General features: G+C 41.1%; 1 protein-coding gene across 5 annotated transcripts in view; it reads left to right on the top strand.

The window, feature by feature from the left end:
- Positions 1-6,215: 6,215 nt before the first annotated feature.
- The window catches only part of LOC135558810 (adhesion G protein-coupled receptor L2-like), a 119,148-nt gene continuing 97,411 nt past the window's right edge, over positions 6,216-27,952 (top strand). The window contains exon 1 of one of the 5 annotated variants that reach the window (XM_064992954.1): positions 6,216-6,868. The gene's annotated coding sequence lies outside the window, so the exon portion shown is untranslated. The remainder of the gene's footprint in view (positions 6,869-27,952) is intronic. The other 4 variants (XM_064992953.1, XM_064992955.1, XM_064992951.1 and 1 more) reach the window with 4 other exon arrangements.

Here is a 27,952-nt window from a genome sequence, read left to right as displayed (position 1 = left end):
TGGCGAATGTGTTGTTGCCTACTCTTACCACCTGGAGGGTGGCCCGTCAGGAAGTCCAGGATCCAGTTGCAGAGGGAGGTGTTCAGTCTCAGAATCCTTAGCTTACTGATGAGCTTGGAGGGCACTATGGTGTTGAACGCTGAGCTGTAATCAATTAACAGCATTCTCACATAGGTGTTACTCTTGCCCAGGTGGGAGAGGGCTTTGTGGAGTGCAATAGAGATTGTGTCATCTGTGGAACTGTTGGGGTGGTATGCTAATTGCAGTGGGTCTAGGGTGGCTGGGATGATGGTGTTGATGTGATCCATGACCAGCCTTTTAAAGCACTTCATGTGGGTGCCATGGGCCGATATTCATTTAGAGAGGTTACCTTGGCATTCTTTGGCACAGGGACTATGGTGGTCTGCTTGAAACATGTACAGTGCCTTCAGAAAGTATTCACACCCATTTACTTTTTCCACATTTTGTTGTGTTACAGCCTGAACTATAAACGGAATAAAATTGGATTTTGTGTCACTGATCTACACACAGTACCCCATAATGTCAATGTGAAATTTTGTTTGTAAGAATTTTTCTAAATTAATAAAAAATGTAAAGCGGAAATGTTTTGAGACAATTAGTATTCAACTCCTCTGTTATGGAACCCCTAAATAATTTCAGGTGTCAAAATGTGCTTAACAAATCGTATAATAACTTGCATGGACTCATTCTGTGTTCAATGTTAGTGGTTAACATTATTTTGTGAATGACTTCCCCATCTCTGTACCCCACACATACAATTAATTGTAAGTTCCCTCAATCGAGTAGTGACTTTCAAGCACAGATTCAACCTCAAAAGACCAGGGAGGTTTTTCAATGCCATGCAAAGAAGGGCACCGATTAGTAGATATCTAAAAAAAGAAAGAAAAAGCAGACACTGAATATCCCATTGAACATGGTGAACTTTTAATTTGGCTTTGTGTCAGGATTTGGCCAGGGTTGTTCCGGGTTTTGGTCAGTAGATGCCCCCATTGTGCTTTTTGTCCTTATGTTTTTCCCTTGATCCCCATTAATTATTTGCACCTGTGCCTCGTTTCCTCTAATTGTATTTAAACCCTTAGTTTCCCTCAGTTCTGTGCTCTGTGTTTGTATGTTAGCACCCTGCCCTAGTGTTCTGTGTACTCTTGTCGATTCCAGGTGACGCTCTTGTGGTTTTTTGTTTTTGTTTATTTTTTGTGAGTTTCTTTTGAGGCCTTTTTGTGCTTTTCCTACCACCTTTTGGATTTGCCATTTTTTGTATTTAAGGATTTTTTCTTTATTAAATACACCATCTTAAGTACTGCTGTGTCTGCCTCATCTTCTGGGTTCTGCTGACTATTCGTGGCTCAGTTGGTTAAGTGACTGTTTCTCACTCCGGAGACCCAGGTTCGTAACCGGGTCCTCACACTTTGGATGGTGTATCAATAAACCCAGTCATTACAAAGACACAGGCATCCTTCCTAACTCATTTGCCGGAAAGGAAGGAAACTGTTCAGGGATTTCAGCATGAGGCCAATGGTGACTTTAAAACAGTTACAGAGTTTAATGGCTGTGATAGGAGAAAACTGAGGATGGATCAACAACGCTGTTGTTACTCCACAATACAAACCTAAATGACAGAGTGAAGAGAAAGAAGCCTGTACAGAATAAAAAAATATTCCAAAACATGCATCGTGTTTGCAACAAAACACTACACAATACCCCATCATTAACATATGTGAAATGGCGCATTTCTATGTTTTGTTGTCAAAAAGAGAGGAAGATAAGTGTTTCCAATTACATCATCAACCAATTAGTGGACAATTAATAACTGGTTAAAAATCACATGATGCACGCCGATGATGACTTTGGAAATAAATCTTCCTCTATATTTGTTAATACAAAACATAGAGATGTACCATTTTCACATATGTTGATGTCGGGGTGGTGCTGGAGATGATGAATACGAAGTAGAATGTTTTTTACATTTCCCTTTAAGTAATACTGCAAGAAATGTGGGAAAGAAACAAAACTTTTTTTGTCCTGAATATAAAATCCTTATGTTTGTGGAAAATCAACCACAACATCACTTAGTAACACTCTTCATATTTTCAAGCATGGTGGTGGCTGCATCATGTTATGCATATGCTTGCCATCAGCAAGGACAAGGGAGTTTTTGAGGGGACAATAAGAAACGGAATACAGCTATAAGTACAGGGTAAATCCAAGAGGAAAACCTGTTTCAGTCTGCTCTCCAACAAACACTGGGTGACGAATTCACCTTTCAGAAGCATAATAACCTAAAACACAAGGCCAAATATACACTGGAGTTGCTTAACATAGAATGTTCCTGAGTGGCCTAGTTACAGTTTTGACTTAAATCGTCTTAAAAATCCATGGCTCTCTAGCAATGATCAACAGTCAATTTGACAGAGCTTGAATCATATTTTGAAGAATAATGGCAAATATTGTACAATCCAGGTGTGCAAAGCTCATAGAGACTTACGCAAGAAGACTCACAGCTGTAATCGCCATCAAAGGTGCTTCTATAAAGTATTGACTCAGGGGTGTGAATACTTATGTAAATTAGACATTCTCAATACATTTGCCAAAATGTCTAAAAACATGTTTTCACTTTGTCACTATGGGCTATTGTGTGTAGATGGGTAATTTTTATTTGATCCATTTTGAAATCAGGCTGTAACACAACAAAATGTGGAATAAGTCAAGAGGTATGAATACTTTCTGAAGGCACTGTAAATATTACAGAGGGAGAGGTTGAAAATGTCAGTGAAGGCACTTGTCAGCTGGTCAGCACATGCTCTGAGTACGCGTCATGGTAATCCATTTGGCCCTGTGGCCTTGTGAATGTTAACCTGTTTAAAGGTCTTACTCACATCGGCTACTGTCGCCCGGCAACAATCACTGCTCTCATGCATGGTTCAGTGTTGCTTGCCTCGAAGCAAGCTAAATGTCTTCTATGCTCATCTGGTAGGCCCTTTTCACTGGGAAGCTTGTGGCCTGGTTTCCCTTTGTAATCCATGATAGTTTACAAGCCCTGCCACATCCGATGAGCATCATCTGCATAGTAGGATTCGATCTTAGGCCTGTATTGACGCTTTTCTTGTTTAGTGGCTCATTGGAGGTCGAAACAGGATTTCCAATTCCTTGAAAGGTGTCAGTTCTAGCCTTTAGCTCAGTGCGGATATTGCCTGTCATCCATGGCTTCTGGTTGGGAAAAGTACGTGCGCCACTGTGGGGACAACGTTGATGCACTTATTAATGAAGCCGGTGACTGATGTGGTAAACTCCTCAATACCATCAGATGAATCCCAGAACATATCCCAGTCTGTACTACCGAAGTGCCAGCATCGGTTTGTAGTAGGAAAGGAAGGAGTGTCTTAGTTCTTCAATATGAGATCCTGTTATTGTTGGTTTCTTTCTTTCACCCATTCTAAGGCTTCATTACTCAGAAAAACGGGGAAACCTGACAATCTTGAGAAAGAATCCAGGATGAGGTGATGCATATGTATGGGTGGGAGCTTTTCTTCACAGGCTCACACCAAAAAAAAAAATGTAAACAAAATGGACTGAAACATCAGCCCCACATTGAGTAAGGGCAACAATGCGAGGCTACAGTGAAATGGCAAGAATAAGCATTTTCTGAGAGCACCATAAGTGTTCTGAAAACACAGGGAAGGGGCTACTTGTGTGTCTTTTGGACATATATGGGATTTACCACAAGCCCCGAAAGAGTAAAACACACAAATATTTCAGGAACTTCGCAGTTCAGTTCAAATAAAGAAGAGTGTTTATACATTCAGTAGTACTCTATACATAAACATTATTTCTCTAAATAGGAATATGTGCCAGCGGATTACCATCATTACATCTGTTTTCTCTTAGTGCACTATTCTTTATTTTGTAAAATTATGCCTCGAAAAACATGAGCTCCTCACTAATCCTCTCACTTTCCACCTGGTGAATTTGACCCAAATTCACATTTCCCCTGTGCGGCCAGGAGACTGGCTTTTTATTGAAGCCTACGTGTAACAGAGCCCACTGACCTTGCAATGTACTTTGACTTGGGAGAGAAAAAGAGGGTCAATTCATCTTCATTCAGGACAATAACTTGTCTTCAAACTTTGCTGTTGTGTTTTCTGTCTTTTCTTTTTGATAGAATTAGGGTACTTATTGTTTAGGGTAATAATAAAAAATAAAAATTCTGTAACTATGCAAGTCAGTTGAGAACAAATTCTTATGTACCATGAAACCCGGACGACGCTGGGCCAATTGTGCGCCGCCCTATGGGACTCCCAATCACAGCTGGTTGTGGCACAGCCTGGATTCAAACCAGGGTGTCTGTAGTGATGCCTCAAGCACTGAGATGCAGTACCTTAGACCGCTGCACCAAAGTGGTGTATGCTGTGTCAAAATGCACTAGTAAGGGAGTCTGTCATTTTGTTGTTTCATGTTTTAACAAACATTATTTCTATAAATAGTGGAAAGTAATGGTGCATAAACTGTACAGTATATTACTAATAGGCCGTGTGATATTCCCGCTCAGCCCAGTCAAAACTGTGCGCTGCTCTGGCCCCCCAATGGTGGAACAAATTCCCTCACGACGCCAGGACAGCGGAGTCAATCACCACCTTCCGGAGACACCTGAAACCCCACCTCTTCAAGGAATACCTAGGATAGGATAAGTAATCCTTCTCACCCCCCCCCCCCTTAAATGATTTAGATGCACTATTGTAAAGTGGCTGTTCCACTGGATGTCAGTAGGTGAATTCACCAATTTGTAAGTCGCTCTGGATAAGAGCGTCTGCTAAATGACTTAAATGTAATGTAAATGTAATGATACTATGGTCAAAGGGAAACATACCTGGGAATTCTGGGAAACTGAAGAAAATTACTATAAAGCTGCCGAGCTCAATCCAGTTGACGGATATAATTTCCCCATCCAGTGCATCCATTGTTGTCCATAATGACAACAAGACATATACAGTTCACATTTGATGTTCCCACATAACAAGGTCATAAAACAACAGGGAATTACAATTTCTTGACTGTAATCCAAAACGACATGTTGTCACCAGGAGACTTGCTCTGGGGGTTATGCATTGCAGTGACTCTGTGGTCATGTTGATAGTGTATACATACACAGCTGGTACATTTATATAAACAGGTAGACAAACAGTTCCTATTGGCCGGTGGATTACCAGAGGGATGCTTTTTGGTTTGTGTTTAAGATGGATGTGTTTAGATGTGAGGGCTTCTTGTGCTTGGAGTTAAGAACCTGCTGTAAGATCACTCCACAGCTAGCTTGAAATGTCGCTGATAGAGCCATCCAATCGGTACCTTTTGTATAGCTCATTTGGTTTGCACGTTATCAAGAAGGGCAGTCACGTGTGTTGCAAGGTAGAGGATCACTGGTTTGAGCCCTGTATGGAGACAGGGACAGTGGAGGACGCTAAACTGTTAGCAGCACATTGATGTCGTTTACACATACGTTTTTCGATGAGCAGTGGCCCCATACAATCTTATTAAAGGTAGACTCCGCGATATGATGTACATGCAGAAAGTAAACAGCATAGTGGGTCCATTTCTGCAACAACTAAGAGCGTTGAAGTGCGAGGCTCAACTTCGCTGTTTTGGTCCCCTGGTTCCACATTGAAACAGTGTGAAGCAAACCCATACAACATGCATAGATACCGTGTGTGACTGTTTGAGAACTACGTTTGGCAACTCATCTCAATATCTGCGGTGCGGCTCGTAACGCCATTTTGCTGAGCCTGCCTTTAACTTCCTGGTGTGGCTTTTTCACCTTTATCCAGAAGGTCCAGCTGAAATGATAATATAATAACAGAGCTGCATTTTCCCTTTCCCTGTTTTTCTTTAGTAGTGACTACTCCTGTTGTGAGAATGAGTATGAATCTACTGAGTGGTGTAATAATAGCCCACATTGAAATGAATTACATATTTCACAGACCTATAGATTATACACTGTGTTTAGATGCATCTTGCAATCTGTGGGCTATTTGACAGTCCCTGTTATCACTATCAATATCCAGCTACCAGCTCCTGCCTTTAGGGGCCCTATTCTTCATAGACAAATCCGATAGAAAACGGCTGAAAGCACCAGACACCAGTCCCTCCCTGCCTTTTGCATGATCCGTGCCAGGTTTTAGGGTGGCCCATTGAAAGCCAGCTGTTGCAGAGCGGGTAGCCGGCCCAACGTTTCTCCTCGTCTTTTTTGGTTTAGGAGTCCGACTGGCGCTGGCAGATCGGTGTGTGATTGGAGCAGCGCAGAGATTGCCTGGAGCACAAGCCCGACGCACAGACCCAGGCCCCCCGAACTATAGTCGCATTGTAGACTGTTTCAGCATTGCATTGGCGACTTCCCGAAAGGCTTGACATCGTCGTGGAATACGACTGCATGATTTATTTTTAGGATATGTGCTGATATGCTTCTCATTCGCCTCTTTTAGGCTACAATAACATTGGAGCCGTGCAGTTTTTGAATTCATTGTGTCCAATCGAAGGGAAAATGTGGATGCGTGCGAGGAGGGTATGGGAAAAAAACTATTGATTAATAGTTCCCGAACGGCATCTCGCTAAGGAACAGTTTGTCCGGTCCTTGGGGACGCATGGACTTGGAAAGAGAGATACCTGCCACAAGAAACAACACGATCTGTCCCTCGTAATTGGAGCATGCATCGGAACCACGGACGTCTTTGTGTTGCCCGCTGCGTATTCCGAGTTTGAGGGGGGCCTCTAGCCTGCTGAAAGGGTGACCACTCTCTCCGTGTTCCTTCAATGCCAAACTGAAATATTCGTCAAACACCATTTAAGACTGTTCACCTCAAATGTAAGTATTGAAACATTGGCATAGCATGCCATCATCGCGTCTGTACGCTTGTGAGCCTACTTGTGAGAAAGGTGGGAGTTTAGAGGCTGAGTTGAGAAAACCATTCCTTACGATATCGGTGTGGTACAAGAGTCACTAACTGACATTTTACCAAATTTCACTCCATTTTAAAAACACTTACATATTGCTTGGCATTGACATCGCTTGAAAATAAACCAGTCTCTGTGAAAATGAGGTCTGTCTGCTACTGCATTCTATAACATACCAGTCGAAAGATTGTACATTCTGAATAAATGAAATAATTGCATTTTACCAGACATCATTGGTTCTCACATTAAGCGACTCTGGGCCATGGGTTATATGTATATAAAAAAAAGTTGCATGATGCTGATCCAGATGTGGTTTCTTCAACGGCCATCGTTGCTCTGAATTGGATTCAATTCAAACTATGAATGATAAAAACACATCTAGGCTAGTTATACAATGACATGCAATTAATTAATGGATGGATAAGAGGGCTACTAACTGAAATATAGTATTATGTGTTTTATTATGTCTGTCTCGGAATGAGGCGTTCGTTCTTGTTCTCTCGGTTTTGATAATTAGAATAGATCTCACCTGTGATGTTGAGGTGTTGGGCGAGTCACTGTAAAAGAGACAGTAGCATAGTCACCTTGGATTTGAAAGAAAATGACAATTTATGTGCATTATGGTGGCTTGGCTATAATTATTTTTCTAGGTAACACGCGTTCAATTACAGAAGTGCAGTGATGCCGTCAAAATAAATGTAACCTCGCCCATTACATGTAATCCTGTGGACACAACGACCTAAGTCAGGTGCTGTCTTCATCGACCTCTCCACTCCACGGCTGTAACATGAGATCATTTCACTGAACATGTATAATTCACAGATATCTAAGCCAACCATGTGTGATGATACGCACACACACGCCAGTGCCGTATCTTACTGCCCCTGAGAGCTCTGCATCTCAGGGCTTGTAAGTAAGCATTGCACTGTAAGGTCCACACCGTTGTATTCGGCGCATGTGACAAAAAACTGGATTTGATGTGCTGCGGTGAATAGAGAGGCCTAGACTACTAAAGGCATCAAATACAGCATTCATTTAAGGGACAGGTCGAAATTTAGTTGGGGGGTGGGGCTGGCCCAACTCAAGGTGTCATAAAAAAAATGCGCCCACCCCCCAACATTACAAATATTTTCACATGACCCTCCCCTTGTACTGTAAAATAATTATATGAGGACGGGAGGCTGTGCAATTTAACTCAAAATAATGTTTACTACCGCAAATAACAATAACTGTAGCGACCCTGTTTATTAACCTGAATATTGACTTCGCCACATCAGCATGCATGGAGGAGTTCACTCTCCCTGCCTGTTTCATCACACTATGATCAGAGCCGGCTGCAGACAATTATCAGCTAGGGGGAAATCAGCTTTTCAACATTTTGATGCCATATTCATAATTATATAGAATATATGCAACACATTTTCCACCAACAGGTTTCTGTGCCAATGCACTACACAACCAATGTACAAAGCATGCCGATGTTGGGCATTTCAATATAATGTTTCACTTGTTCAACACCACAATAAGCAGACTATTCCAATCACGACAACCATAACATTTATCTCTCCCTACCTTGTAGGCTGACCCAGTATCGAAGGTTTGACAATCTCAGAGTGTCATTCAACTTTCTGGTGTTCTGTAACAGATGTCTCTTTCCATTCACCAAATGGCCACTGCACAGTTTGGAATTTTTATTTCATTATTTGTCCTTTATTTAACTAAGCAAGTCAGTTAAGAACAAATTGTTATTTACGTTGACGGCCTGCACCGGCCTAACCCTAATGACACTGGGCCAATTGTGCGCCGCCCTAAGGGACTCCCAATTACGGCCAGGTGAGGTACAACCTGGAATCGATCCAGGGTCTGTAGTGACGCCTCTAACACTGAAACGCGATGCCTTAGACTGCGCCACTCGGGTTGATTTTATTTCTCAGTACTTTTTTTTTTTTTTTAAATGCACAGTACAAAGTTGTTTTTTTTAAATCATCTGGATTGAACAATAAAGTTGGGAACTTATTTCCATTGTGGTCTATTTTTAAAAAACATAAATACATATACAATTACAGAGATGCAGACAAAAAAATGCTCAACCACCAAATGAGTATGAGGGGGGGATTTTTAAGTACGATTCTTACAAGCTTATTTTGGTTGGCCTGTAGCTTATTCTTTAGATGTTTGGGGCTGCTGGTGAGCCATGATGTGCAGGCATAATCAAAGTGACAATGGACTAGCACACTTGCCAGAGTCTTTAGGGTGTGTAGCTGGGTTTCCATCCGATTTTTTTTGACAGATTTTAATGTGAATATTCTAAGAATCTGCATAGAAGCAATATATATGCACAAGAAAATAGCCGCTCGGTAGGATAATTGTATTGTCCCCTAAACAAGATCAATAGCAGAGCTTTTTAAGCTGAATGTCCCATGTCTTGAATGATGCACCTGCCCTCTCTGCTGCCTCTCAACTATTCCTATTTGTTCTTGTGGATTCATATTGAAAATTGATGTGGCTTTTATGTGTGGTATGATTGCTAGTTAGCCTATTGCACATCTGGACAAATGATCTACCAACCACTATTGTCACTATGAATGGTGGATAGACAAGTGAACTATACTGACCTGTGATATGGTAAAAGTGAACTATACTGACCTGTGGTATGGTAAAAGTGAACTATACTGACCTGTGGTATGGTAAAAGTGAACTATACTGACCTGTGGTATGGTAAAAGTGAACTATACTGACCTGTGGTATAGTAAAAGTGAACTATACTGACCTGTGATATGGTAAAAGTGAACTATACTGACCTGTGATATGGTAAAAGTGAACTATACTGACCTGTGGTATAGTAAAAGTGAACTATACTGACCTGTGATATGGTAAAAGTGAACTATACTGACCTGTGGTATAGTAAAAGTGAACTATACTGACCTGTGGTTTAGTAAAAGTGAACTATACTGACCTGTGGTATAGTAAAAGTGAACTATACTGACCTGTGGTTTAGTAAAAGTGAACTATACTGACCTGTGATATGGTAAAAGTGAACTATACTGACCTGTGGTTTAGTAAAAGTGAACTATACTGACCTGTGATATAGTAAAAGTGAACTATACTGACCTGTGATATGGTAAAAGTGAACTATACTGACCTGTGATATGGTAAAAGTGAACTATACTGACCTGTGATATGGTAAAAGTGAACTATACTGACCTGTGATATGGTAAAAGTGAACTATACTGACCTGTGGTATAGTAAAAGTGAACTATACTGACCTGTGGTATAGTAAAAGTGAACTATACTGACCTGTGATATGGTAAAAGTGAACTATACTGACCTGTGGTTTAGTAAAAGTGAACTATACTGACCTGTGGTATAGTAAAAGTGAACTATACTGACCTGTGATATGGTAAAAGTGAACTATACTGACCTGTGGTTTAGTAAAAGTGAACTATACTGACCTGTGGTATAGTAAAAGTGAACTATACTGACCTGTGGTTTAGTAAAAGTGAACTATACTGACCTGTGGTATAGTAAAAGTGAACTATACTGACCTGTGATATGGTAAAAGTGAACTATACTGACCTGTGGTATAGTAAAAGTGAACTATACTGACCTGTGGTTTAGTAAAAGTGAACTATACTGACCTGTGGTATAGTAAAAGTGAACTATACTGACCTGTGGTATAGTAAAAGTGAACTATACTGAACTGTGGTATAGTAAAAGTGAACTATACTGACCTGTGGTATAGTAAAAGTGAACTATACTGACCTGTGGTATAGTAAAAGTGAACTATACTGACCTGTGGTATAGTAAAAGTGAACTATACTGACCTGTGGTATAGTAAAAGTGAACTATACTGAACTGTGGTATAGTAAAAGTGAACTATACTGACCTGTGGTATAGTAAAAGGTAGAGCGTGAAAAAACGTAGTTTATAAATGATTATTCTAATAATCTTTATATAACAGAGGTGATGCAGTAGCTTACCTGTAGACACAACACTAAACTCACTACAGGGAGTAAATGTTGTTTGCGTTGGCCCATTCCAATTCTCGACACTGGTGACGTGGCCTGTTTAACTTAGTCAAATCCGAACGGGGAATGTACTTGAAAATCTAAGCATTTTTAACCAGGTTATTTGATCAAATACTGGAATGGCCTATAATGGATGGTAAAATCGAAATCCTGGTCTTAATTTGTTTTCAATACCGGTCTAGAAACGGCAGGAGCATCATTTTCTCATGTCAGAGTTGGGATGGGGAATTCACTGGGACAAATGTCCCCTTGCCCCCCTTCTCCCTACTCCTCCGCTCCCCCGCCCCAGACGCTATCTCTGTCGGTTGGTCCATTTGTCCAGGCCCGGGGTCTCCAGGGGAAGTGCCATCTCATCTCACATCGGCTCGAGTGCAAATGGCTTCAATGTATGCTAGTGTGATTTCTCGTGGGTTTTTTTTCTCGTAACTATCAATTTACATATCAAAGTGGCTGCATTTCAATGGCAAGAAATTGAGCTACCTTCCCCCAACCAGTTTTGTCCGGAGAGGGGACGGGCGGTGGTGTGCTACAGAATAAGAATGGTGTTGTTTATTGCAGACAACTGTACAACATCAATATTCTGTGTGTGTGTGTGTTCTTGTGTTTCGATTGCAAATGCATATTTAGTTAGGATTGACAGAGTTGGTAGGCCGCCATAATTCAATCCAAAATCCCCAAAGTAAGTAGCAAAAATGGAAAACTACTCGTTGCCGTGTTCCCTTGGGGATTTTGGTAGGAGCTTATTTAAATATGTTGACGTGTCATTAATTTTTTCAAAAATGTTAAAACTATAACATGGTTTAAATGAATTTAACCCTTTACAGCTCAATTTTAGTTTGCCATTGCCTAACATAATAAAAGTATGATGTAGGGCTATACTTGGGATAAACACCAGAACCCCTCCCCTCAGCTCTTTTATAAAGATAACTCAAGGTGAAACTACACAATAGACCTACAATCTTTAAGTGGCATGTTGTGTAATTAGTTTTGTAAAAAAATATATAATTATAATAATTCAAGCTAAAAGGTCAATAGATTTATATTTACGGGCTGCTGTGTAACGAAACACAGTTTTTGTTAATTACACGTTTTACTGTAAATCAATACAGGTTTCTGGATGCCTCTTCGAGAGGTTTTTGTAAAGCACTGTTTTGAGCAACCAATGGCCTCTAATGTTTCTCTGTTAAAGAGATAATGTTTATTTTCAATGCAATGCAGCTGTTGCTCTTCTGTGAAAGAATGCCTTGCTGAGTGTGGTCTTGCTGTGTTTATTTAAAGAAAAAATGTTTCTTTAATATCTTATCAAACATTACCTAATAGGGATGTCGAACACAATTAAATTGGAAAGATTCAGCACACACACACTTACACACACACACACACACACACACACACACACACACACACACACACACACACACACACACACACACACACACACACACACACACACACACCCACACACCTCCTCACAAATGGATAACAATATATGACAGTCAAGAAAGAGGAAAAGCCATTATTTGCAGCTCAGGTTGCTATTAATCAGGGTGGCCTATGGAGGAAGGAAGGTCCTACAAATGGACCCAACTCGTGTATCAAATTAAATATACCCTTCTCTCAGCTACCGCACGGAGAGCGGTGCCGATGCACCAGGTCTGGAACCAACAGGACACCGAACAGCTTCTACCTCCAAGCCATAAGACTTGTCAATATATAGTAAGTCTCGGTAGCTATTTTGTTAACAGTTTATCTATCTGCATTTACCGTTTTCTTGCTCTAACTTTTATGTCTCATCACATACGCTGCTGCTACTCTTTTATTGTCTGTCACTTTATTCCTAGTTATACTGAACAAAAAACAAACTCAGAAATACTCCGACACACACACACAACCCTCAGACAAACGCGCAGGTGAAGTAGCCGGATGTGGAGGTCCTGGGCTGGTGCGGTTACGTGTGGTCTGTGGTTGTGAGGCCGGTTGGACATACTGCCAAATTCTCTGAAACCAAGTTGGAGGCAGCTTGTCATAGAGAAATTAACATTCAATTCTCTGGCAACAACTCTGTTGGAAATTCCTGCAGTCAGCATGCCAATTTCATGCTTCCTCAAAACTTGAGACATCTGTGGCATTGTATTGTGTGGCAAAACTGCACATTTTTAAAGTGGCCTTTTATTGTCCCCAGCACAAGGTGCACCTGTTTGATGATCACGCTGTTTAATCAGCTTCTTGATATGCCACACCTGTCAGGTGGATGGATTATCTAAGCAAAGGAGAAATGCTCACTAATAGGGATGTAAACAAATTTGTGCACAGCATTTGAGAGTATAAGCTTTTTGGGATTTTTTCATTTCAGTTCATGAAACGTGGTACCAACACTTTACATGTTGCGTTTATATTTTTGTTCAATGTTTATGTACATACCTACCTCAATGACCTTGTACCCCTGCACATCGACTCAGTACTGGTAACCTGTGTATATAGCCAAGTTGCTCATTGTGTGTTTATTACTTTTATTATAACATGTTTTACTTTTTATATTATTTCTCAATTTTCTTTCTCTCTGTATTGTTGGAGGGCCTGTAAGTCAGCATTTCACTGTTAGTCTACACCTGTTGTTTCCCAAGCATGTGACAAATACCGTTTGATTTGATTGATAGGACCTCAATCTGCAGTTGCTGCAACCATGTTTTCCCACTTATAAATTAATGATATGTACCCATTGATTCATGAAGAATATAATGTATAAATGCATCATTAGCTTAGTTCAACTGTCGTACCCCATCAGTACCCAAAATATAAGCTTGTTTTACTCCAATGTTTGTAAATGTGAAGAAACACTATATACAGTGCCTTCAGAAGGTATTCACACCACTTGACTTTTTACACATTTTGTTGTGTTAGACTGAATTTAAATTGGATTAAATTGACTTTGTGTTACTTGCCTACACATAACACCCCATAATATCAAAGTGGAATTATATTTTTTGAAATTGTTTACAAATTAATTAAAATGAAAAGCTGAAAAAGTCTTGAGTCAATAAGTATTCAACCTGTTTATTATGGCAAAGCCTAAATCAGTTCAGGAATAAAAATGTGCTTATCAGGACACATAATAAGTTTCATGGACTCACTCTGTGTGCAATAATAGTGTTCAACATGATTTTTGGATGACTATTTCATCTCTGTACTCCACACATACAATTATCTGTAAGGTCCCTCAGTTGAGCAGTGAATTTCAATCACAGATTCAACCACAAACACCAGAGAGGTTTTCCAATGCCTCGCAAAGAAGGGTGCCTATTGGTAGATGGGTTAAAAAAGAAAATGCAGACTTTAAATATCCCTTTGAGCCTGGTGAAGTTATTAATTACACTTTGGATGGTGTATCAATACACCCAGTCACTACAAAGATGCAGGCTTCCTTCCTAACTCAGTTGCCGGAGATTAAAGAAACCGCTCAGGGATTTCACCATGAGGCCAATGGTGACTTTTTAAAAACGGTTCAAGTTTAATGGCTGTGATAGAAGAAAACTGAGGATGGATCAACAACATTGTAGTTAATCCGCAATACTCACCTTAATGACGGCCGGAAAAGATGGAAGCCTGTCAGAATCAAAATATGCATCATTTTTGCATTAAGGCACTAAAGGCACTAAAACTGCAAAAAATGTGGCAAAGAAAATGGTTTGTCCTGAATACAAAGTGTTATGTTTGGGGCAAATCCAACACAATAAATGGAATAGAGCTAAGCACAGGCAAAATCCTAGAGGACAAACAGGTTCGGTCTGCTTTCCAACGGACACTGGGAGACAAATTCACCTTTCAGCAGGACAATAACCTAAAACACATGGCCAAATATACACTGGAATTGCTTACTAAGATGACATTAAATGTATGGCTGTCTAGCAATGATGAACTACCAACTTGACAGAGCTTGAAGCATATAAAAAAAGTCTCTTAGAGACTTACCGGGGGATGTAATTGCTGCCAAAGGTGATTTCTAACATATATGAATGCATTCTGAAGACACTGTAGCCTCAACATGGTTAAAACTATACTTTTGATATCATGTATGGTCATTCCTTGCTTCCATCATTGCATCCATAGATTTGTCTATGAATTTGAGAGTGGTTAGCTTTTTACAGAAACAGGGGCGGGGGATTTCACCTTATTGTTTCAACTGCTGATTGCCAGTTTAATAGTGAAGAAGCCTTGCTGTCTGTTGCTCTGTGTGCCTGTTGATGTGGCTTGTCACAGAGACCCTGATTAGGTCCCAAATGGCACCATATTCTCTATATAGTGTACTACTTTTGACCAGGGCCTATAGACCCTAGGCAATTAAGGTCACAGTTATGAAAACTTAGGACACTAAAAAGGCCTTTCTACTGACTTGGAGACGGGACGGACAGCTGATCGTCCTCGCAGTGGCAGACCACGTGTAACAACACCTGCATACATCTGAACATCACACCTGCGGGACAGGTACAGGATGGCAACAACAACTGCCCGAGTTACACCAGGAACACACAATCCTTCCATCAGTGCTCAGACTGACCACAATAGGCTGAGAGAGGCTGGACTGAGGGCTTGCAGGCTTATTGTAAGGGAAGTCCTCACCAGACATCACTGGCAACAACATCACCTATGTGCACAAACCCACCGTCGCTGGATCAGACAGAACTGGCAAAAAGTGCTCTTCACTGACGAGTCACGGTTTTGTCTCACCAGGGGGAGGATTGGATTCGCGTTTATCGTCGAAGGAATGAGCGTTACACTGAGGCCTGTACTCTGGAGCGGGATCGATATGGAGGGGGAGGGTCTGTCGTGGTCTGGGGGGGTGTGTCACAGCATCATCGGACTAAGCTTGTTGTCATTGCGGGCAATCTCAATGCTGTGCGTTACAGGGAAGACATCCTCCTCCCTCACGTGGTAGCCTTCCTGCAGGCTCATCCTGACATGACCCTCCAGCATGACAATGCCACCAGCCATACTGCTGCTTCTGTGCGTGATTTCCTGCAAGACAGGAATGTCAGTGTTCTGCCATGGCCAGCAAAGGGCCCGGATCTCGATCCCATTGAGCACTTCTGGGACCTGTTGGATCGGAGGGTGAGGGCTAGGGCCATTCTCCCCAGAAATATCTGGGAACTTTCAGGTGCCTTGGTGGAAAACTGGGGTAACATCTCACAGCAAGAACTGGCAAATCTGGTGCAGTCCATGAGGAGGAGATGCACACCAGTACTTAATGCAGCTGGTGGGCACACCAGATACTGACTGTTGTTTTTGATTTGGACCTCCCCTTTGTTCAGGGACACATTATTCAATTTCTGTTAGTCACATGTCTGTGGAACTTGTTCAGTTTATGTCTCAGTTGTTGAATCTTGTTATATCTTGTTATACAAATATTTATACATGTCAAGATTGCTGAAAATAAATGCAGTTGACAGTGAGAGGACGTTTCTTTTTTTGCTGAGTTTATATTAGAGGTCGACCGATTTAATCGGCATGGCTGATTAATTAGGGCCGATTTCAAGTTTTCATAACAATCGGTAGTCTGCCTTTTTCGGACGCTGATTATGGTCGATTACATTGCTATCTATGAGGAAACTGCGTGGCAGGCTGACCACCTGTTACACGAGTGCAGCATCAAAAGGACCTTGTTGAGCCAAAGGTAAATTGCTAGCTAGCATTAAACTTAAAAAACAATCAATCTTCATGTAATTACTAATTAACTACACATCGTTGATGATATAACTAGGTTAACTAGCTTGTCCTGTGTTGCATATAGTCAATGCGATGCCTGTTAATTTATCATCAAATCACATTCTAATTCAACTTCACGAAAAAAAAAGCACATTCGTTGCACAAATGTACCTAACCATAAACATCAATGCCTTTCTTGAAATCAATACACGGAAGTATATTTTTTTAAACCTGCATATTTAGTTAAAATAAATGCATGTTAGCAGGCAATATTTACTAGGGAAATTGTGTCACTGCTCTGGTGTTCAGTGCAAGCAGAGTCAGGGTATATGCAACAGTTTAGGCTGCCTGGCTCATTGCGAACTGTGTTTCTTCCTAACAAAGACCGTAATACATTTTCCAGAATTGAACCTAATTATGACGTAACATTGAAGGTTGTGCAATGTAACAGCAATATTTAGACTTAGGGATGCCAGCCTTTCGACAAAATACAGAATGGTTCAGAATGTTTTGTTTTCAAAATGATAGTTTCCGGATTTGATCATATTAATGACCAAAGGCTCGTATTTCTGAGTGTTTATTATAATTAAGTCTATTATTTGGTATTTGATAGAACAGTCTGACTGAGCGGTGGTAGGCAGCAGGCGGCTCTTAAGCATTCATTCAAACAGCACTTTACTGCGTTTGCGAGCAGCTCTTAGCAATGCTTGAAGCACAGCGCTGTTTATCAACTCCCGAGATTAGGCTGGCAATACAAAAAGTGCCTGTAGGAACATCCAATAGTCAAAGGTATATGAAATACAAATGGTATAGAGAGAAATAGTTGATGCGTCATAATTCCTATAATAACTACAACCTAAAACTTCTTAACTGGGAATACTGAACCACCAGCTTTCATATGTTCTCATAATCTGAGCAAGGAACCGAAACGTTATCTTTTTTACATGGCACATATTGCACTTTTACTTTCTTCTACAACACTGTGTTTTTGCATTATTTAAACCAAATTCAACATGTTTCATTATTTATTTGTGACTAAATCGATTTATTAAAAATGTATTCTATTAAGTTAAAATGGTTCATTGTTCATTCAGTATTGTTGTAATTGCCATTATTACAAATCGGTCGACCTCTAGTTTGTATAGAGAATAGCAAGTCATTTGGGACATATCTCCAGAGTCAGTGGATGTAAATGCCAGGGGTGGCGTATAAAGCGGTGCGTCTGTTTAGGGGTCAGTGGCCCTGATCATCCTGCCTCCCGGTCGTAAAGTGAGCGCAGTACTCCACACAGAGAGAGAGAGAGAGAGAGAGAGAGAGACTCACATGCCATCTTCAATCACAAGGGGCAAGTTTGACAGCTGTCTTGTTATGTTTCTCTGACACACTCACTGTCAAAAGCTAGGAACAAACAGATGGAGACTGAGCAAACGGGAGGAAATGAAGGAGAGAGGGGTGTGAGGAAGAGGAGAATGGGTTTGTTTGATCAGTATTTAGTCTTAATCGCCAATGCCCGTCATAGATTTTTCATCATCCGTCTTCCTCCTTTTTATATCCACTTAGATAAATGGACTGAGACTGGAACAAATTGCATTGTGTTAGGTTAGCTGACCAATTGGATTTAATGTATCCCTTTGGTATTTCTATTGGGAACAGGGCACCGGAAAGGGTCAAAATCTCTCTCACCGCCCTCTGTGCTTTAAATGACAGTTAACTTTCCCCCACTGCTTCTCAAATGGATGTTTAATGATATGTTGAGGCCCTGGAGCTGAGCTATAGAGCCAATCAGCCCTGGATATGTTCACACCAAACAGCTCCCTCCTTACTTACCCTACCTAGTCCTTTCAATATGGAATGCTTTCCCCACGGTTAAGAAAGCAAACCCCCCTTGGTGTTGTCGAAGTCCTCGTCTTCCAGAGGGGAGCGGAGGGGCTGGTAGTCTTTCGAGTGATGGATGATTTTTTGGGGTCCGTGTTGAACCCTTTGGAGTGTGTAAAGCTGTCCCAGTGGGATACGTGTCGCTGGGGTGTGATGGATGGGCAGGTGTCCAGAGGCTCCAACTATAAAGAGATTAGCAGTGACCTTGTGAGTTGCCTGGACCACCTTCAGAGATGCTCTGTGATGCTCTACCACCACTGGACTGGAGGGCATTAGAATAAGAAGACACTGCTCTGAGACTTGTCTCAGGGGGAATGGACACGCGGTGTGCTCTATTTTGGTGGTCCGACATACCTTCAGGTCACAGGAAGTGTGGCGCTTATAGAGGTCAGGTGGTATGCTTTTGTCTTGGTAGGGTGGATTAGGCTGAGGCAGATCTCAGACCTGCTACAAGTTATGTTTTTTGTTGTCAATAATTCCTAGAAATGACAAGTTTAGAATATACAGGTCCCACACAATTGGAGTCATGTTTCCTTTCCTTTTTGAAGGATTGTTCATTTGATTGAACAGACAGATTTACATACAACTGGACTTAAAGTGTCTTCTCCCAGGACTCTGCATGATTATCTTTGTTCATTTTGGCCATCGCCATCGTTCTTTGCCATCACCATCCACACAGGTTTTAACATGCATCATAACTGGAAATTCGTCTTGCATTGATATGAACATGTATGCATAAATCATTAGCATAAGTTCTCTCATCGCATGAAGGTTTGTATTTTAATATTTGCATACAAGTAAGACAAAGAATTTGCTTATCTGAGAGCCATTCACACTCCATCAAACCAATGTTATTCCTTTGAATTAATCTCTGGGGCCTGTTCTCATGATAGACACATTGAATTTCTATGTAAAATTGTTTCAGAGGATTTGAGCAAATAGCTGTCGGACTATAATTTTTTTAACAGATGCCATGGGCTTTCTGGTCACTGATGACACACCACCATAATCCAAATTCAGATATAATTATGTTTGGGGTCTGTTTATAATTTTTGTTGTTATTTTAATTGTTGCGCTTCATTTACACATTGCATAATAAACTCAGCAAGAAAATAAACATCCATTCACTGTCAACTGCGTTTATTTTCAGCAAACCTAACATGTGTCAATATTTGTATGAACATAAGATTCAACAACTGAGACATGAACTGAACAAGTTCTACAGACATGTAACTAACAAATGGAATAATGTGTCCCTGAACAAAGGGGAGGTCCAAATCAAAAACAACAGTCAGTATCTGGTGTGGCCACCAGCTGCAATAAGTACTGCAGTGTGTCTCCTCCTCATGGACTGCACCAGATTTGCCAGTTCTTGCTGTGAGATGTTACCCCACTCTTCCACCAAGGCACCTGAAAGTTCCCATATATTTCTGGGGGGAATGGCCCTAGGCCTCACCCTCCAATCCATCAGGTCCCAGACGTGCTCAATGGGATTGAGATCCAGGCTATTTGTTGGCCATGGCAGAACACTGACATTCCTGTCTTGCAGGAAATCACGCACAGAAGCAGCAGTATGGCTGGTGGCATTGTCATGCTGGAGGGTCATGTCAGGATGAGCCTGCAGGAAGGGTACCACGTGAGGGAGGAGGATGTCTTCCCTGTAACGCACAGCGTTGAGATTACCTGCAATGACAACAAGCTCAGTCCGATGATGCTGTGACACACCGCACCAGACCATGATGGACCATCCACCTCTAAATCGATCCCGCTCCACAGTACAGGCCTCGGTGTAATGCTCATTCCTTTGACGATAAACCTGAATCCAACCATCACCCCTGGTGAGACAAGACCGCGACTCGTCAGTGAAGAGCACTTTTTGCAAGTCCTGTCTGGTCCAGCGACGGTGGGTTTGTGCCCATAGGCGACGTTGTTGCCGGTGATGTCTGGTAAGAACCTGCCTTACAACAGGCCTTCAAGCCCTCAGTCCAGCCTCTCTCAGCTTATTGCGGACAGTCTGAGCACTGATGGAGGGATTGTGCGTTCGTGGTGTAACTCGGGTAGTTGTTGTTGCCATCCTGTACCTGTCCCGCAGGTGTGATGTTCGGATGTACCGGTTCTTTGCAGGTATTGTTACACGTGGTCTGCCACTGTGCGGATGATCAGCTGTCCGTCCTGTCTCCATGTAGTGCTGTCTTAGGCGTCTCACAGTACGCACATTGCAATTTATTGCCCTGGCCACATCTGCAGTCCTCATGCCTCCTTGCAGCATGCCTAAGGCACGTTCACACAGATGAACAGGGACCCTGGGCATCTCTATTTTGATGTTTTTCAGAGTCAGTAGAAAGGCCTCTTTAGTGTCCTAAGTTTTCATTCTGTAAGCTTTTAGTGTCTTAATGACGGTTCCACAGGTGCATGTTCGTTAGTTGTTTATGGTTCATTGAAGAAGCATGGGAATCAGTGTTTAAACCCTTTATAATGAAGATCTGTGATGTTATTTTGATTTTCACGAATTATCTTTGAACGACAGGGTCCTGAAGAAGAGACATTTTTTTTCTGAGTTTATTAGCAGAGAGAACTATTTTTCTATACCTTGTAGGTTGAGCGGAAGCTTATTTACTTTGTGTGTGTATTGTCCAAGTCCCAAACATAAATGTCAAGATATTGCTGGCATTTTGACGTGAGGAATTTTTTTTCCATCAGAAGACTGTTATTGCCAATTTCAAATATATTTTTTGGGGGTGGAAAACAATGCTTTCATAGACACAGCATCACTATCACCTGTGGTCTTCAGAACCCCCCCCCCTTTCCTCTCCCCCACCATGTCTAATGTCCATTTTGCTGTCTGTTTGTGCCACACATGGGGCTCGAGATGGAACCATTATGTTTCCAATGTGAGGAAGCCATTGTCAAAGTCCTTGAACATTTGATTGGCAGCCCCCTGTCTGTCACCCAAATCTGAGATACTATGAGCACCAGGAAATGATGGGAAGGCAACAAATGGTAGCGATTATCCAGCTGGCGAGTTCACACTTTCAGTCTTTCATACGGCTCTGTCCATTTTTCTGTCTTTCACACGGCTCTGTCTATCTTGGTCCATGATAGTGGTTGTTAGCCTGCACTGCACTGAACTAGAATGGCCTGATAGACAGGTCTCTCACTGGATATTTATTGAGTGAATGTTGTCCACTGCCCAGGTTTTCTGTGTTTGTCTTAATCCAAGGACACTGTTTTTGAGAGAGATCTCTGCAACCATTACTTCCAACAATCAGATGATATCATCTATCTTATTTTGCACTGATTATTTCCTGTGGGTTGTTGTGGCCTGACTGGCCTCATAACAAAGAATTCACTCTTAATTCTATGTACTTGTCTCTGCGTCTGCATCTGCATGATGTTTGGAAAGAATAACATCCCAACCCAAATGGCATACTGAACAAACCGAGCAAACCAAAGCAATTCTCCCATTCAGAGTCAGAGCCAGACTCCTTCATTCCCCCCCCTTTTTCCCTTCCTTGAGTTGTGATGATTTGTTCCATTTCAAAAGCGTCCTGAAGACCGAGAGGCTGCAGGCAGAGAGAGAGATGAGAGGGGAAAATGAAAGAGAGAGGTGGTAGAGAGAGAGAGAGAGAGAGAGAGAAAGAAAGGGAGGGAGAGAAAGAAAGAAAGAGCTAGCGAGAGCAGGGCTCTGTTGTTGATCAGCCAAGCAAATCAGATCTTGATGATATTTGGAGAGCAGAGTTGTGATTGCTGATTGCTCTGGCAGTTTTAATTAGAGAGTCGTAAGCAGCCTGTCTTCTCTCTGCTGAACACAGTTAACTATCAAACATACTTAAATGGAACAAATAATTACTTTGTTGATGGTTAGAGTAACAGAAAAAAGTGGAAATGTTTTTTTGGCTGTAGGCCCTAATTAAATATTTAATTTTATGTGATTGCAAACAGGATTTTGTTTAAGGTTTTGAGTAGATTATGTACTTGATGTACAGTATATGCTATTTACCTCATGGTAAATAGCATATGATGTGCTGCATCTAACCCTACCCATCTTAATGAGGGAAATAATGTCATATCAAGCAGAGAAAAAACCATGTGAAGAAACATGAAAAGATTCCTTTGAAGTTTAGCGTACCATACAACATGCCTATAGGAAACCCGAGCTGAATCTTAAACCCAACCCTTTCCAACCAATCCCTGCTTGCTATAGATTGAACGAGGCTTATTTTCAGCATGCAGGTTTGTGTCATGCGCTCCTGGACCTTTTGTCAAGACATTTTAATTACAGCCGAGCCTGGGTGTAATTGATCTGGGCTTAAAGGGATTTCTCTTTTCACTGAGAAAGGCCTAGTTGTTAATACAGGCCAGTGAATGCTTCCATGTCCACTTACAGCCTATACTTCAACTGTTATGGCGCAAACAAAGAGATGCACCGCAATAGGCTGATCTTTCATTCACTTCCAGTGCCGTTATTTAGTTTAATTTTAGTTACTCCTCCAGTGGGTAGCTAGCTTAGCAGTTAAACCAGACTGAAGGCTGTGCAGTGTATAGCAGGCTAGCTAACATTCCCTTTACAGTTGTTTAGTAAGGCAGATTCTGTACTTGATGTGTAATGAGTAAATTGGCCTCGGAGGAGTAGGTAACCCATCAGAGTACCGTTGGAAGTGAGACTTCGTCTTCGCCCAGTTCATCTTTAACTGCAGCAGTGTCACATCTGTTAAGAATGAACGTCCTCCTCCTTTGCCACCTGCAGTGTCCTCCTCTTGCGTTCCTTCTCTTACGGCGCACTTCTTCACGCTTTCCGTGTTGTCACCCACCATTTTAAATGTTTTATCAGCCTGTTAGATAATGCTTCCCGATGACGGTGAATTATTGATGGCCTTGTTCCTATGAGTGAGACAGGGCAGGCTTTTAACTCTCTGAGCTGCCTGCCTGCCGCTGCCGACCTGCTGGGTGTCTTCAGAGGTAACTAAGGGACACTATACAAACACCCAAAGGAATGATGTTGGCCTAATGGAGGAGGAGGAGAAAAAATAAAAACCTGAAGGGGGGGGGGGGCTGAAAATAAAATAAAAAGAGGGCAGGGCGTCTTCTGTTCCAGACCCAGTCTTCTGTTACAGTATTGGGCTTAGCTACAGGATAAGACACATTTTGCAGCGAAGGAAAATCTCTGAATCCCCTGCAGGTCTCTTGCTTTGTTTGAAGCATTGAGAAGGACTATAGCTGTTTCGATTTTGTCTGTTGTCTGAATGGAAGACAAGTTAAATTTTTTGAGATTCAGAAAATTGACATGTTCAATTGTGTGTGTGTGTGTGTGTGTGTGTGTGTAAACTCAACTTACCATAAAAAAATGTCCATGAGAAAATGGGCTGGTTTAAGTATGACCCAGCGGTCTCTTGTAGGAATCTCTTTGAAAGCGAGAATTAAATGATTAGACAACAGAGTAAACAGGTCAAACCAGTTTGTTATTTCCTCTGGGAAATGCATAGGTTTTATACAGGAGGGTTCAGGATTGGATATGAAATACAGTAGCTCTAACCTTTCCCTCCCTTAGCTAACGAGCTAGCACCAGTGATACTAGTTTACATTCAATAGATATACAGTACCAGTCAAAAGTTTGGACACACCTACTCGTTCCAAGGTTTTTCTTTATTTTTTCTATTTTATACATTGTAGAATAGTAATGAATATATCAAAACTATGAAATAACACATAGGGAATCATGTATTAACCAAAAAAGTGTTTATTTTTATATATTTTTTTAAATATTTTTTTATATATTTGAGATTCTTTGCCTTGATTTGTTTTTGGTTACTACATGGTTCCATAAGTGTTATTTCATATTTTTGATGTCTTCACTATTATTCTACAATGTAGAAAATAGTAAAAATAAAGAAAACCCCTTGAATGAGTAGGTGTATCCTAACTTTTGACTGGTACTTGGGCTTACATACTCCTTTTGTCACACACTACCTTCTACCTCACTGAGTGTGTAGATCAGGGATAATCAACTAGATTCAGCCACATGCCAAACGTTTTTTTTTCTTGAGTGGAACATAATTACAAATAATTTGTAGACTGTAAATTGACCGCAAGAAGCCAAAACAACATATGTTTGACTATAACATAATAATTTCAAACCTTGTTTACATTTGTATAGGATCAAAGGTCTCTTTAGTATGAGTGGGAACAGATATTTAAAAAAAAAATTAAGATCACTTGGATCGTATTTCCTTGTGTTTTTAATCTTTCATGTCCAACAAAAATAAACAAAACACATTTTTGGGGGGGCTCAGAAAACTATGGGGGGGGGGGGATAAAACCCCACCTGCGGGTCACCAGTTGGGGAACCCTGGTGTAGATAGATAGGCAGAGGCACAGGTATGCTGCTACAGAGCATGTCTACAGCAGCGTGTGATACAGTGCCTTCAGGAAGTATTCACACCCCCTGACTTATTTCACATGTTGTTGTGTTACAGCCTAAATTGAACATGTATTCTTTATTCTAACGTGTATTCTCATCTACACACAATACCTCATTATGACAAAGTGAAAGCATGTGTTTTGGAATATGTTTTTATTTTGTACAGGCTTCTTTCTTTTCACTCTGTCATTTAGGTGAGTATTGTGGAGTAACTACAATGTTGTTGATCCATCCTCAGTTTTCTCCTATCACAGGCATTAAACTCTGTAACTGTTTTAAAGTCACCATTGGTCTCATGCTGAAATCCCAGAGTGGTTTCATTCCTCTCCGGCAACTGAGTTAGGAAGGACACCTGCATATTTGTATTGACTGAGTGTATTGATACACCATCCAAAGTGGAATGAATAACTTCACCACGCTCAAAAGGGATATTCAATAAATGCCGGTTCTTTTCGAGTCGTTTGAATCTCACCCTGGTCTTTGTGGTTGAAATTCACTGCTTGACTGAGGGACATTACAGATAATTGTATGTGTTTGGTACAGAGAATAGGTAGTTTTTCAAAAATATTTGAAACATGATTATTGCACACAGCGTGAGTCCACGCAACTTATTATGTTACTTGTTACGGAAACGTTTACTCCTCGCCATAACAAAGGGGTTGAATACTTAATTGACTCGAGATGTTTCGGTTTTTGATTTTGAATTCATTTGTTAAAGATTGAAAAACATAATTCCACTTTGACATTATGGGGTGTGTAAGGCCAGTGACGCAAATGTAATCCATATTGAATTCAGGCTGTAGCGCAACAAAAGGTGGAACAAGTCAAGAGGTGTGAATACGTTCTGACGGCAGTGTGTATTTAACCTTGGTAGGTGTGAAGTTCCTACCACATTACCTGCAGTGGAATCGATCTGTTCGTGTCCTGCAGCCAATGTTCTCACCACGTTTTCACATTTAGCAAACGATTGTTTGTGTGTGTACGTGTGCGTGTGCGTTAATGCCCGCGATCCGTGCGTATGTGGAGGAGTGCGTGAGCGAGAGAAGGAGAACAAAGGCGCGGAGGAGGAGTGGAGGAGGAGGGTGTATTTTAGTGTGAGTATATGAAGAACTGACTGATTGAAAAGAAGAGCTCTGTGTGACATTTCAGGGGTTGAGATGCTGCTCCTCTGACCGTCACTGTTGAACTCACTGTGGGAAGGTCAGCCTGTTAATTTCACTACCAAGCTGGAGAGGGAAGGGGGGGGGGGGATCTAGTATTGGATAATGAAACTAACATTTAAAGGCTTTTTCAACTTTTTGATTCTGATTATTTTGATTCTGATTCTTCATGGAACAGATGGAGGGGTGTAGTATTGGTTATGGAAACCATAGAATTAGAATACTGGAATGGGCTTGAACTTTCTTATGATGGTTCAAAGGTCAACCACGGTTTGCCAGTGATCTGATAAGATATTGTGTAAAACAATGAATGTGAAGAATTTATCTGCACTGTATGTGTGTTAGCTAGCTCGCCAAACAGTTTTAGATGAATGATTTTCCAAATTAACTCCCAATATGCCAACATTCCATTCAAACAATGCAGTCAATTCACAGCCATACACTGGTTTCAATCAGTTGATGAGGGGACATAGACAAGTTGTAAATGCAACAAGTACTGAAATTGTATCATATAATAGCACTCAAAGCTTTCCAAGAATACAAAATCTGAGACATGTGTGGTCTGTTGAAATATATTTTAGAGGCTATTTATACAGAAAATTGGTATATAACCCATATAAACTGTATTTCTAATTATATTATAATTTCATTACACAATTTCCGATACATCACATGCCTTACTTTTATTTTGCTGCATACGTAAAATCAGGAAATGCATCACATATGCCTCTACTGCCATTCATTCCAATTAGACTATTTTAGAATTTCTCCCTGGCCAAGATGGCTGCCATTTTCGCCCCATTATGGAACTTTGAGGGTTAATGACATAGGCCCCTCTAGTAATTTAATAGAATCTCTATGAATGAAACTGACATTTAAAGGCTTTTTCCCCTTCTGATTATTCTTTTTCTTCTTCAAATTCGTAGATTACATTGGGCTCATTAAGCCCCTGTAACCTTTTATAAATGGGTCTGGATGAGAAGCTAAAGGCTAAAGATGAGAAGGAATATTTTTAACAGGACATTTTTAAATGTAACATAAGTCGATGTAATGTCAAGACAGGTTCCGAACTTAGTAATTAGGCAATGATAATTCTGCTGGGTAAATATTGTAGTGGTGATGGTGGAAATTATGATGATGAGGATAGTTTTGATGGACTTTTTACAGTTCCCACAATTGTTTCTGCTCATTCAGTACAATACAATTCATACTCCTCTCTGCCTTTCGTACATCAATTTCCCACTCCTATTTCTGCCAATTAATTTTAATTTGTACGCTTTCTGCTAACCACAATATTTGACTTTGCTGTTTTCTCTATTCTAGTCGTTTTCTAAAGGCTACCTCTCTCCTCCCTCTCAATTTTGCCATCCTTCCCTCAATTTCACCATCCTTCTCACCATCCTTCTCACCAATCTTTCTCTCTCTCTCTCTCTCTCTCTCTTTCTCTCTCTGTGCCCGTTGGCACTCTTTATCTATCATTTCAATCTGTTGGCAGAGAGCCTTGAAATTCACCAACCAACTGTCGTCGACCCTATGAATACCATGCAGCTACCTGCTCATGTTTTCCCCCGCTCCCCCCTTCCTGCCCCTGCCCCTGTCCCAAAAATATCTTATCAGCTCCACAGTGCTGAACCCTCCTCCCACCTGACTGTCATGCCTGACGAGCGCCTATCTCCATCACTGGCAGCCATGACAAGTGCTCTGTCTGCACCACTGACAGAGCTAAGGAAGTGACATAATTTCCCTTAGGAGAGGAGGGGGGGGGGAGCGCGGCCCTAACCCTGACAGACTGGGACAGTTAAGACAAAGTGTTC

This window comes from Oncorhynchus masou, chromosome 17 (genome assembly GCF_036934945.1).
Source record: "Oncorhynchus masou masou isolate Uvic2021 chromosome 17, UVic_Omas_1.1, whole genome shotgun sequence".
Classification (NCBI taxonomy): Eukaryota; Metazoa; Chordata; class Actinopteri; order Salmoniformes; family Salmonidae; genus Oncorhynchus; species Oncorhynchus masou.
This window is presented reverse-complemented; position numbering and strand designations above follow the sequence as displayed.